Source organism: Anabrus simplex, chromosome 7 (genome assembly GCF_040414725.1).
Source record: "Anabrus simplex isolate iqAnaSimp1 chromosome 7, ASM4041472v1, whole genome shotgun sequence".
Lineage (NCBI taxonomy): Eukaryota > Metazoa > Arthropoda > Insecta > Orthoptera > Tettigoniidae > Anabrus > Anabrus simplex.
The window spans coordinates 137,882,358-137,895,971 of NC_090271.1; the positions used below are offsets into that span (position 1 = coordinate 137,882,358).

A 13,614-nucleotide genomic window follows, 5' to 3' on the forward strand; every position below is an offset into this window, starting at 1 on the left:
TAAATTATAGGTTTAAAAAAATATGAGTAACGACATTTACCTAATTATTAAGGCAGTTCTAACGGTTTTAACCTGTTGTTTTAAATGCACAGAATAAATAAGACAAGATCATTAAGTGAAATACAATTTTTTAAACAAATCACAAGAAATGCAATAGTTTATATCTACATCAGGTATTATGTAACGATAATAAAATAACGCCGCATCGCTGTTTGTATGAAAGTTTCACTAAACGTTAGATGTTAGCCTCAATACCAAAGTAATAACTAAGAATAAGTAACTTTAACCTCAATTCTGGAATTCAGAGATTACGAATCATCAAAATTTCAGAGAGATGGGTGTGCCGGCATGACGTGGCACAGTTTTCCTATGTGTGGTACCGTGCTTGTTGTTTAGATACACCACAGATGAAAACCGCGCCTTGCATAGATACATTATTGAAAAACTGGTCATAAACTTCATGGCACGGTCAGCGATATGAGGACTTTTTAAAGTAAATATAGCCTATTTAACTTTATTTCACCGGGCGAGTTGGCCATTCGTTTAGGAGCGCGCAGCTGTGAGCTTGCATCCGGGAGATAGTGGGTTCGAATCCCACTGTCGGCAGCACTGAAGATGGTTTTCCGTGGTTTCCCATTTTCACATCAGGCAAATGCTGGAGCTGTACCTTAATTAAAGCTACGGCCGCTTTCTTCGAACTCCTAGGCCTTTCTTCTCCCATCGCCGCCATAAGACCTATCCCTGTCGGTGCGACGTAAAGCCACTAGCAAAAAAGAAAATTAGGGGCTGCTTAAGGGACAGGTTTAATCCGTTTTACGGTATCGAGATAACCATTAAAAAGACCGAACTAATGTTAATTGATCGACAAGGTCAAATTTAACTTACAGTATGTTTAAAGAATTCGGAAGTCAGAAGCTATTTTTTCACCCCAGTTTCAATTAGCAGTGATTTGGAAATGCGACAATGAGATTATCACTAAGCGATTTGGCTGCGTGATTCGGGCGGTGGACATGTTGGCTTGCATTCGGGAAACAGTGGGTTCAAACCACACTGTCGGCAGCCCTGTACATGGTTTTGCGTGATTTTCCCATTTTCACATCTTAATTAAGGCCACGGTCATTTACTTCCCAGTCCTAGCCCTCTCCTATGCCATCGCCGCCATAAGACCTGTCTGTGTCTGTGCAAAGTAAAACCAACATTAAGGAAAGAAGATTAAAAGACGTGTTGTCTTAGATCAAGCAGCCACAGTTAAACTCACTAATATCTGGCAGAACCGGATAATATCAAGAACTATGAAAATGCGTCCGGTTTTCACCAAGGCGGCCGCCGTTCAATCCCCGCCGATGCATGTGGGATTTTTAAATGATAAGTCCCGTTTCTGTGATTCGGACTCCACGTAAAACTAGAGGTCCCGTGACTGTGACAACGATATCAACACTCACGTAAAAGTACAAGCTTGCTTTGATGGACAGCAGCAAGCCATGCTATCGTGCAGGTTTCGGTACAAGCACTATTTAAAAATGCAAGATATTTTATATAGGGTAAAATTAAATACTTTTTAACTACCTGAATAAGACTCTAGTTTAGACCCTTTTTCCACGGTTAAGGTTGTTAATTATTATTAATTAAGCGAGTTTAAATGAAGAAAACCAATGCCAAGGCACATTTCTGTCATTCCAAACCTTTTAAAATATTTCTGATGTTAAAAACATATATATTATCGTATTCTATACAGACATTTACTCTATATACTACCACTACAAAAACTAGGCATTTTCTGAATAGTTTTGCGTTTGGAAAGTAGGTCTTTTCTGGACGCTGTGAAATGAAGTTATTTTACCGCTCATGTGCGGTATTCAAATACAAAGATAAACATTTTAATGTAACAACTTTGTTATTGCTGTAACGTTAGGGAAGATATTTCATCAACTTTATTATATTTTGTGTAAAACCATATCTAGGTTATTTTACTGAAGAGAAATGAACAATTCGTTGTAATATATGATAAGAATTACTTTCCCCTAGGCAATTCATGGCGTACTATTCAACATAACCTTCCCGATTTGCCTTACGAACATTTGTTTCAATTTGCTTTACGTCGCACCGACATAGATAGGTCTTATGGCGACGATGGGATAGGAAAGGGCTAGGAGTGGGAAGGAAGCAATCGTGGTCTTAATTAAGGTACAACACCAACATTTGCCTCGTGTGAAAATGGGAAACCACGAAAAACCATCTTCTGGTCTGCCGACAGTGGGGTTCGAACCCACTATCTCCCGAATGCAAGCTGATAGCTACTTGACCCAAACCGCACAGCCACTTGCTCGGTCTGTGATTTAAACAAAAGACACGAAATAATGATACATAACAACAAAGAGTATGTACGTAAAACGAACAACTCCTAACATTATAATATGTTATACATGACCTTACTTGTTTTAACATGTTTCTTTCCATAAAATTAACATTTTTGTAATGAAATGATTTCTTAAACTTCTGCTGCGTGATTTTCATTGCGCTCGTGTAATTTAAGCTCTGCTTTTATTCTTGAACACTAAACTTGTAATCTCCGTTTATGTCACTGTACTTACGGCCTGACACTCTCAACTCACACCTCTCAGAGAGCCGCCGCAGCAGCTGGGAAAAAAAGGTTCGATTGTACATAAGAATCTTACACGAGTGGTTATTCTGTAGCGAAAAATTCTGAGAATTTTCGGGCCGAGCAGGCACGATTGGGGGATTGAAGCAGAACGAGCGAGTTATACAACCTTGATTAATGATCTTCCAACTTTCTAACACGAGCAGAACAAAGTGCTCGAACTGATAACGTTGAGGCCCAACGTGCTCCATTAAGCACTGCCACGGCCCCCTGCATGCCTTCCTTCCCTCGCAGAGCTCGCTCTAGCTGGCAGTAGGCGAGTCCAGGGACGATAAGGCTTAAACATGTTGTATTTCTAGATATATTTATTGGCAAATGGTATTAAAAATTATACATCCAGCTACCGTACATGCATTTCACATTATATTTCAAAATTTCTATTCACGCAGATTATTATTCTGACTTGTAGAATTAATTAGCTCGAGCTTGTGAAACAAACACCACATAACGATTTAATATTTTCTTATATATATATATATATATATATATATATAACTCACATTATTCACAATTACAATATTTCAATCTACATTTCAGTGAATCCTACATAAGCAAGCTTATGTGTGGGCTCGTATACAGTAAAAAGCAAAGCAAAGTCTTCTCCGTACAGGACATGAAGGCCCTTGGATGGGTGGAAGGTAAAGGCTTCCACTATCCGTAACCTCGGCACTTGATGAGGTAGAGTAGTTAGCTCTACGCCCAGCCGTCTTTGCCCCCAGGAATTAATCTGGTACTCATTTTTGGTGTAGGCTGAGTGAACCTCAGGGCCATATGCACCTCCGGAAGTGGAAATCTAATTTCTTAAATGTTACGACTTCCTGACGGGGATTCGAACCCACGTCCATCCGGTCGAACCGAGCACGCCTTTATCGCCTCGGCCAGGCATCCCCTTTGCATACAGTACTTGCATCAAATACATTATATTATAAAATCATAAAATCACATTTAATAGCTTGTGGTATTTTGAAGGAGTTATTGTAGGTGAAAATTTATTACGTGATTCATATCTGTTTGAAGAAGCCATATGTTCAGGCATTTTTTAATTTTAGCTTTGGTCCTTTCCTAATCTTTAATATTTCGGGGGGTAGAGTATTAAAAATACGTGGTCCTAGATATCCATGTCTCTGTCCAATAATAACTATTAGTGAAACAAAATTTATAGTAATTTAAATGTCAAGAAGAGATATTAAATGAATGCTAGGTATATATTTCTATCTTGTGAAGTAAGAAATGTACATATGCATGTCCGCATCTGCGGTTGATGACTGCCAATTTTTTAAAAATCTATTTGATTTTTGGTCCCATCAGCCATACACGCAGCAAACCATTAAAAATGTACAAGTCACACAACAATGTAAATAGATATGACAGACTCAGGAAAGAAATGGCAGAAATAACATACAGAAAATATCACATGGGACAGTCTCTTTCACACCACACACTCCTTGAATGTTCTGACATTCACAATTCATGATTTGCACTTTCTATTATTTTTTTGAACATGACTAAAATCAATGCAAATTTTTTTATTACATAATAGGGGGGAGACACAAATGATATATTTAAATAACTATTTTTTGAGAAATTCGGCTAAAATCGCATATACTCTCTAGCTGACAGAAAAAAAAAAAGAACTGGCACACTAGTTGGAAATGGAGTTCCAATTTTTATCAATTTTGAGAGCATTACTTTTTTTTTTTTTTACTTGCTTTACGTCGCACCGACACAGATAGGTCTTATGGCGACGATGGGATAGGAACGGCCTAGGAAGTGGAAGGAAGCGGCCGTGGCCTTAATTAAGGTACAGCCCCGGCATTTGCCTGGTGTGAAAATGGGAAACCACGGAAAACCATCTTCAGGGCAGCCGACAGTGGGGTTCGAACCCACTATCTCCCGAATACTGGATACTGGCCGCACTTAAGCGACTGCAGCTAGCAACCTCGGCGGCTATTTTTTTTTAACTTTCCTACGGATGATGGGGAGAAAGTCTGTACAAGGGAGTGGGATTACTCGTAAGTTGGCTGCAGTTGTACTTTGTTTAGCGAGGAGGTCTACTGTTTCATTGTGTTCGATTACGGCATATTCATTATCCATAGAAAGTGAACAGTTATTCCTCGGAGTTATGCGTTGCTCACTAATTGCAGAATAATAATAATTTCGTGTGGCTATTACCAGCCGAGTGCAGCCCTTGTAAGGCACACCCTCCGATGAGGATGGGCGCATCTGCCATGTATAGGTGACTGCGTGTTATTGTGGTGGAGGATAGTGTTGTGTGTGGTGTGTGAGTTGCACGGATGTTGGGGACAGAACAAACACCCAGCCCCCGGGCTATTGGAATTAACCATTGAAGGTTAAAAATCCCCGATCCGGCCGGGAATCGAACCCGGGACCCTCTGAACCGAAGGCCAGTACGCTGACCATTCAGCCAACGAGTCGGACAATTGCAGAATGCCAAGGATGTACTTATTGGTCTTTGTGGTCCAGTCATGTTGTTTTAAACGTTGTAACACGCTGAAGCAGTCTGTTAGGATGAGAATTTTCTGGAATTGTTGTGAGGTACCATAAAGTATAGCTGCTTGAATTGCTAGTATTTCCGCTGTGTAGATGGAAGTTGGCTCTGGTAGGGACCGTTGTTCAGTAACTGATGTTAATGGGCAATAGTAAGCATATCCTACTTGTGAAGTTTTGGAGAAAATCGGTGATGCGGACATCGTGACCTCCCCTTGTAAGCCAACTCGCTCCATCCCATATGACCGTCGCGTGATTTACGAATACAGTTGTCCACGGATCACTGGCGGCGTTCTTTACACCACATAACGAGGAGTTCACCGATGAAATGTGCGGTTTATAAGTGAGCACCGGAGCCTCGAATCCCAGTACTCGTATCTCCGGCGCATAGTCATTCTGCTAGCTGTGATACTGTAGAATTCACAGGTGATTGTGTCACACGATGTCATGCGATTTTACCTTACTTCTTCTTTCAATGGTCCACGGTCCTGTTGGTCAGCACACCACGTAGCCTACTTGGCCGAGGTTTTCTTGCTGTTGAATTTTTCTGTCTTCATTTCACAATCACGCTCTGGACAGTCGACCTGGTAAACTGAGAACCACGGAAATGGCCTCAACTGACTGCTCACATATTATGTGACAACCAATAACCATTCCACATTCGAAGTAATTAAGCTCCCTTGCTCCATCCACTCTGTAGGTATCTCGTAACACTCGACAACACAGACGCACTAATATCGATTAATTCCTGTTTAATGGATGCCGCATGCATTTCCTGACGCCATCTCTATGTGTATGTGTGAGGGAGATGTATTTACTATTACGTGCTTCAGTGGTGATTAGTGTGATGTCTTAGGTGAAGACGTCTATTAAAGCAAACCCCCGGCCCCTACTCCAGTACACCGACCATTCTTCCTGGGAGTCGGACTTTCAGATATGCTTAAAAGCCTGAAATAAGCATTCTTAAGAGCATTACCTGTACTTTATAGCAAATAATTTAAATAAGGGATTCGTTTCTTTAACACTATATTCAATTCTTAGTCTCAAATTTTTCTAAGTCCTACAAGACTTCGTCCCCTATTACAAAAATGTTTTCTGTATGGCGGGCTTATCCATAAGATGTTTTGCGGTGATTTTTTTTTTTTTTGCTATTTGTTTTACGTCGCACCGACACAGATAGGTCTTATGGCGACGATGGGACAGGAAAGGCCTAGGAACGGGAAGGAAGTGGCCTTAATTAAGGTACAGCCACAGCATTTGCCCAGTGTGAAAATGGGAAACCACAGAAAACCATTTTCAGGGCTGCCGACAGTGGGGTTCGAACCCACTATCTCCCGGATGCGAGCTCACAGCTGCGCGCTCCTAACCGCACGGCCAACTCGCCCGGTTTGCGGTGATTTGAGATGTGGAGAAGGAGTGAGAGGAGCGGCCGTGACCTATAAAAGGATTTTTCCCTACATTCACCTTAATGAGGAGACTTGAAAACCATTCTCGGAACAGCAGAAGGTAGGACCAGCCAACCGCCTACCAAATGCAGAGTTGTAAAGCGCCGAAAAGCCGTAGTCACCGTTAGACAAAGCTACTCTGCTTGCTCAAAACACAGACTACTACTAATACTACTAACTGTTTTCATTCCCTCCCCCTGAAGGGGGAGGCGGGCCTCCTAGACGGTGAAGCCGTCCCTCAGGGCAGGAGATACAGTATGTATAGGAGAAAGAGATGTGTGGAGAATGTGAGACAGTTGGAGGCCGTGGCCTATAGTAGGAACTGTCCCGGCATTCGCCCGAGTGCAGGAGAATGGAAAACCACGGAGAACCATTCTTAGGACAGTCGACAGTGAGGACCAGCCCCATCTCCGTCTCCCGAATACAGAGACGTAGAGTCCACAACTGCCTTTTATAGCAGCAGCAGCGGTCGAACAGTCATCTAGACTTCTACATGTAGTTCGTATTTATACATTTGTGTCCAGATACTTTTGATTAAATAGTGCATTTTGTAGATGATCAAGTCTTACAGTGTATCCTAATTTAAGTTATTCGCTGCCAGTTTCAGGATCGATTTCGGGGTTCCCGTCACCAAGCAAGCTGCTGTCTACGAGAACACTGGAGGTGAGAAGCGCCGTACTTCGTCATCCACAAACAACAACCTGCCTACCAGTCATTGTTGACATACACTGGAATGAGAGTACTTATCAAGTGGAAGCTGTCCATCATCGAGACGGATGGGAAGAGCAGAAATGATCTGAATGGGAATACATTGACTGCGCGCATGCTATTGTCCGAGTTTAACACGCCAATCAAATTAAGTACACGAGTGACGTGATAGAGTCTTTGGCAAGAGCTGTGCACAGTCATGTGGTCTGACATAATGTAAACGCGAAGTGCATGGCCTCCCAACGCAATATCGCTATCCTCTGATCGAGTTTCATTACTGCAGACGAGCTGAGGTCATCAGTTCATGCCTCGGTCAATAGCCTCGCTCACTATTCAAATACAGATGTGTGTATAGGTATCCGGAAGGCTTAATTAAGAGACTGGCAAGATACTTAGATAAGAGACGAATGAATAACCTTCAGATTTTCATTCCCATAAATCAGTATTAGTAAATGAAAACCTCAAAAGGATTATTTTCTAAAAGCGAAATTAATTTTCAAAGTTAATATTATTGACCTCGCTATGTGATTACGTTGTTACTTCATGTAAGAGCTTGGGGTGTCTCGGAAAAGAAACTCCGTGTACTCAGCACAGTATGAGACACATTGTAAATGGTATGTCACCAAGGTGGACGTGGTTCGAATCTCAATAAATGCATGTTGTAATGAAACGCCACTTCGCTGTATCACGATTCCGTGTAAAATGGAAGTTCTGTGGTTTTAATCACGATAACAACACAATAAAATTACAAGCTCGCTTGATTGAACTTGGCGTGCAATTTTTTTTTTTTTTTTGCGATGTTGTCCATGCATTTGTAGCTCATTATTTAGGGCCGATGACCTTCGTTGTTAGGCCCCTTAAAACAACAAGCAAGCATCATCAGCTCATTATTTGTGCCGATACTGAGTATCATTCCAGTATTCGTCGTAAGTTGAATGTCCTGGATAGTCAAATGTTGGATTTAAACCCAATTCCTTTCTTTAAAGTGTCACCTCAGGGCTTACTTGTTCCTGTCCCTGTGGATCCCTACATCTAGCCCAAACTTTGCTCTCTATGATCGAAAATTGTGAGAGTTCTGAAGTTGTAAGTAATGTTATATACCACATAGAATCTGGTCAAAGCTTACTGCGTCACTTTACTAATTATTTGAGAAATGACAAATGTTGGTCTCCCATCACATCCATATCAAACACTGGTCATGTCGAAGAGGATAAAGGTCTTATGACCAAACGAAGTACTCTTATTACACAAAGAGATGTAAAAGTCGGCCAAGTCATTCATTATAGGTTGCTGACAAACGGAGCTTAACTATAATATGACCAACTGACAATCTATCGTCATGCTGGCCCTACGAAAAATGACCAACTCACTACATATCGCCAAATGCCACCCTGGCGAAAAAAGACCGGTTGACGAGATATCGCTCCTGCGAAAATGTCCGACTAATAAGATAGTGCCAATGGCGACCCTCAGGATAAAAATACACGACTGACGACGTATTGCCAGTGGAGAAATTCCAGGTGAAGATAATTGCTAATGGTTGCACTAGTTAAAATGTCATGCAATCGAGGATATTTCGAATGGCAGTAAAGAGTATTTCTATAATGTAAAGTTTCACGGAAAACTGACCTTGACTTGAAATGTAAAGCAGCGATCTCTCACTCTAAATAAACTTTCAACGTATTAGGCCGTGTTCAGAACCTACTGAAGGGATGTTAAGTACAGAACAAAACTGGCCAACCGGATACCAGTGAAATCCGAACCTACAACCTCCTGATCAGTTCCCGTCCACCATAGCTCAGTTGGATAGAACAAGAGACTAATAATACGAACAAACGGCTATACCGACTGAGTGGCTGCGTAGTTTGGGTCACGCAGCTGTCAGCTTATATTCCCGAGACAGTGTGTTCGAACCCAACTGTCGGCATCCCTGAAGATGGTTTCCGTGGTTTCCCATGTTCAGACCAGGCAAATGATGGGGTTGTACCTTAATTAAGGCCACGGTCACTTCCTTCCCACTCCTAGCCCTTTGCTATCCCATCGTCGCCATAAGACCTATCTGTGTCGGTACGACGTAGAGCAACTTGTAAAAAATCAAAATGCGGTCGTGAAAATGAAATACTCAACATTCTTTCATTTTTGAGCTACGAAAATATTTCTCTTAATTACGCATAAGTTTGTGCTGGAGATAATACTCTTTTAGTTATATTGTGTTATTTTGGAGCTCTTTCCTTGACGGACACTTTTATTATTATTATTATTATTATTATTATTATTATTATTATTATTATTATTATTATTATTATTATTATTATTATTAAGTTAGACGAAACAACATTAAAGACATTCCTACAATCCTAGTTGCCGTTCTTGGCAGACGAAGCAGACAGACCTGGCTCAAGTTCAAAATCGGCTCCAGATGATCAAAGAAAACGCCCGATGGTGAGGTCAGCGAGGCAAATACTGTACTATCAAATGGACAGCTTACAACACACGCAGGTGGTCCGAAGTGCAATGTTTTAGTTTTGGAACGTCTCAGGCGTTTTCCATGACATTCCGAGCGAGCCTGAACACTTTGACATCTTTCAATATGACTCTCACTACTATGATATCCGTCTCATTAGCTGAATGGTCAGCGTACTGGCTTTCGGGCAAGAGCGTCCCGGGTTCGACTCCCGCCAGGGTCGGGCATTTTAACCCTCATTGGCTAATTCCAGTGGCTCGGAGGCTGGGTAGTTTATGCTTTCCCCAACATCCCTGCGACTCACACATCACACATAACACTATCCTCCACCACAATAACACGCAGTTACCTACACATGGCAGATGCCACCCACCCTCATCGGAGGGTCCGCCTTACGAGGGCTGCACTCGGCTAGAAATAACCATACAAAATTATAAATTATATTACTATGATACTATGATACCGTATGCATTATTATCGTATTGATGCAAAAGTAGTTTCAAAAGTGTTCGTCAATAAATTAAGATTAAATGTACGAATAAGTATAAACAGTATTAGTAAAGACTAGTAAGTCTTAAGAAAACATCACTGCGGTTTAAAAACAAAATGTATCCTCTTCTCGAGGTAGTGAAGCCTTTTTTCACGCAACTCCCAACGGAGGTTAATTGCACGTACCTTTATATCCACATTGTTGGTGGATGCAAGAGGTATCATACCGGGGATGATAGTGGAATTGTAGAAGAGGTTTGCCCTCAAGAAAGCTACCTAGCCACGATTGCCGAGGCGGTTGCGCGTGGGTCCGCGCTTCTTTTAACCCTGAAACACACGCGTATGGGGTGGAGTGTACGTGTGGTAGGTGGCCAGTTCCGCTCCACCATTCCCTTACCCCCCACCAACAGCGCGTGGCAACCCATCCAACTCCTGACTACGCCCAATGTTGCTTAACTGAGGAGATCTCACTGGATCCGGTATTTCAACACGGCTACGGCCGTTGGCAATCCATCTTAAGATCTGGCGCGTGTGCTTGAGGGTTAAGGAACCATTTATATACCAAAACAGCCGAGCTGAGTGGCTCAGACGGTAGAGGCGCTGGCCTTCTGACCCTAACTTGGCATGTTCGATCCTGGCTCAGTCCGGTGGTATTTGAAGGTGCTCAAATACGTCAGCCTCGTGCTGGTAGATTTACTGGCACGTAAAAGAACTCCTGCAGGACTAAATTTCGGCACTTCGGTGCCTCCAAAAACCGTAAAGTAGTTAGTGGGACGTAAAGCCATTATTATTATTATTATTATTATTATTATTATTATTATTATTATTATTATTATATTCTTCTTCTTAATCTGTTTACCCTCCAGGGTTGGTTTCTCCCTCGGACTCAGCGAGGGATCCCACCTCTACCGCTTCAAGGACAGTGTCCTGGAGCGTGAGACTTTGGGTCGAGGGATACAACTAGGGAGGATGACCAGTACCTCGCCCAGGAGGCCTCACCTGCTATGCTGAACAGGGGCCTTGTGGGGAGATGGGAAGATTGGAAGGGATAGACAAGGAAGACGGAAGAAAGCGGCGGTGGCCGTAAGTTAGGTACCATCCCGGCATTTACCTGGAGGAGAAGTGGGAAACCACTGAAAACCACTTCCAGGATGGCTGAGGTGGGAATCGAACCCACCTCTACTCAGTTGACTTCCCGATGCTGTGTGGACCCCGTCCCAGCCCTCGTACCATTTTTCAAACTTTGTGGCAGAGCCGGGAAACGAAGCCGTACCTCCGGGGGTGGCCGCTGATCACGCTAACCAGTACACCACAGAGGCGAACATTATTCAATTCCCAAACATAAAAATCCCACATTGTTATGTCTTATAGCAAACACGTTGAGGGTCAGTTTCCTAGACTGGTTGTACCCCACTGGCCTGTACTGAGTTGATGTGTTATTGCAGTGCCGTTGCACTGAAATATCTGCGTTGCACCTGCGCACTGTCCGTTATATATCGTCGTTGCGCTTGAAAATATTGCTGCAATGATTATGTCAGACGGATACCGACCCGCAACACGTGCATCATAAAGTTCGATATAACTCTTACAGTTTGAATCTTGAATGAAAGAACCTTATCGGCCAGAGTTCAAAGCTGAAATATTTCATTAGTGATTTTTTCTAGATGCAGCGGCTATGTGTTATATTGAGTCTCCGAAATATGAACCTGAGACCGTCTGAACACTTGAGGAGTGACCAATTAACTGTCCGGCTCCATGGCTAAATGGTTAGCATGCTGGCCTTTGGTCCAAGGGTCCCGTGTTCGTTTCCCGGTGCAGTCAGGGATTTGAACTAACGCTAGTTAATTACTATGGCTCTGGGCTGGGGGTTTGTAACCTCTTCATCATTAGAATTCATCTTAGGTAGGGCTCCATCCTCACAGAACCACGCAGGTTGCCTATAGGGAGTCAGCTCGGAAGACGTTCATCAGGCCTTTCCGGAGGCCATATGCCATTATTATTATTATTATTATTATTATTATTATTATTATTATTATTATTATCATCATTATTACCAACTAACTTAATCAGTAATAAAGACTATTATAGTTAATTAATTAAAACCTGAAAGAACAAGGGGATAACTACTAATACACAGATCCGCCTCGCTGAAACCCTTCTATTCCATTTTCCTACAAGGCTGTGCGACTTGGACCGTGAGAACTTGTGAGAAAAAACGCATCAATTCCTTTGAAAGATACTCTTTTCCTCGATCACCAAAGATGAAAAGCAAAGAGCTTATGTGCAATTTCTGAAGTGACTATTAGACCGCAAGAGGAATCACTACCGAGATCGATAGCTGCAGTCGCTAAGTGCGGCCAGTATCCAGTATTCGGGAGATAGTGGATTCGAACCCCACTATCGGTAGCCCTGAAGATGGTTTTCCGTGGTTTTCCATTTTCACAGCCACGGCTGCTTCCTGCCCATTCCTATCCCTTTTCTGTCCCATCGTCGCCATAAGACCTATCCGTGTCACTGCGACGTAAAGCAACTTGGAAAGAAAAAAAAGAAGAATCAGTGCTCGTCGCATCAATGAAAGAATACTCCAGTTCTTTGGACGCAATGTGAGAGAAGTTAATCATGACAGAGAATACTGAGCGAGGGCAGTAGCCCACGGGGAAGGACTGCAACCAGATGGATGGGACATGTGAAGACTATCCCTGGCTGGTCTTCCTAGTGTGGACAGAGTAACGCCGAGGATCGTTCAAGATGGCGATGCAAAAAGCAGAGATTTGACAAGCAGAGACAAAACCGGTGGAATCACGACACTCAGACATGAGTAGGCAATCGATTGACGATTATTAGTATTGTAGATAAACCCCCTCCTCCGCTCTGCACTACCATCCACCCTGACCCCGAAGAAGATAATATTTTCCTTCACACTGCCCTCTGTTTGTCATCTATTTGATTGTTAACAGTGTTTACATCATTTCAGATAGTTTCCTAACTACATGCTCTCTGCAATAAAACGACTGTTCTGGATGGCGACCAAATGCGAGAGTAATTGTGAGTAGCACTTAAGGACAAGAATACCAGGAGTGATTATCACCTACTGCGTCATACTGAGAGACATGTTATCGGAGTGACCTACTCTCTTTATATTATGAACTAGATCGATCTATTTTAGTTTACTTAAACAAGGTGCCAAGAGTCAAATACAAACAGAAACATGAAATTAATCCAAGAAACCCGGTTTCTAGAGACACATACCATTTTCCTTGATCTACAAAGATGACACGAACTGTTGAGAGCTTTTTTGAAATGCCTGAAAAACAAATTAGTCCCCTTCAAGAAATCGCTAG

The 13,614-nt window shown here is 42.3% G+C and overlaps 1 protein-coding gene across 1 annotated transcript in view; it reads right to left on the bottom strand.

Moving 5' to 3' along the window:
* Pka-C3 (Protein kinase, cAMP-dependent, catalytic subunit 3) overlaps window positions 1-13,614 on the bottom strand; it is a 472,558-nt gene that overhangs the window by 419,254 nt on the left and 39,690 nt on the right. The window lies entirely within an intron of this gene.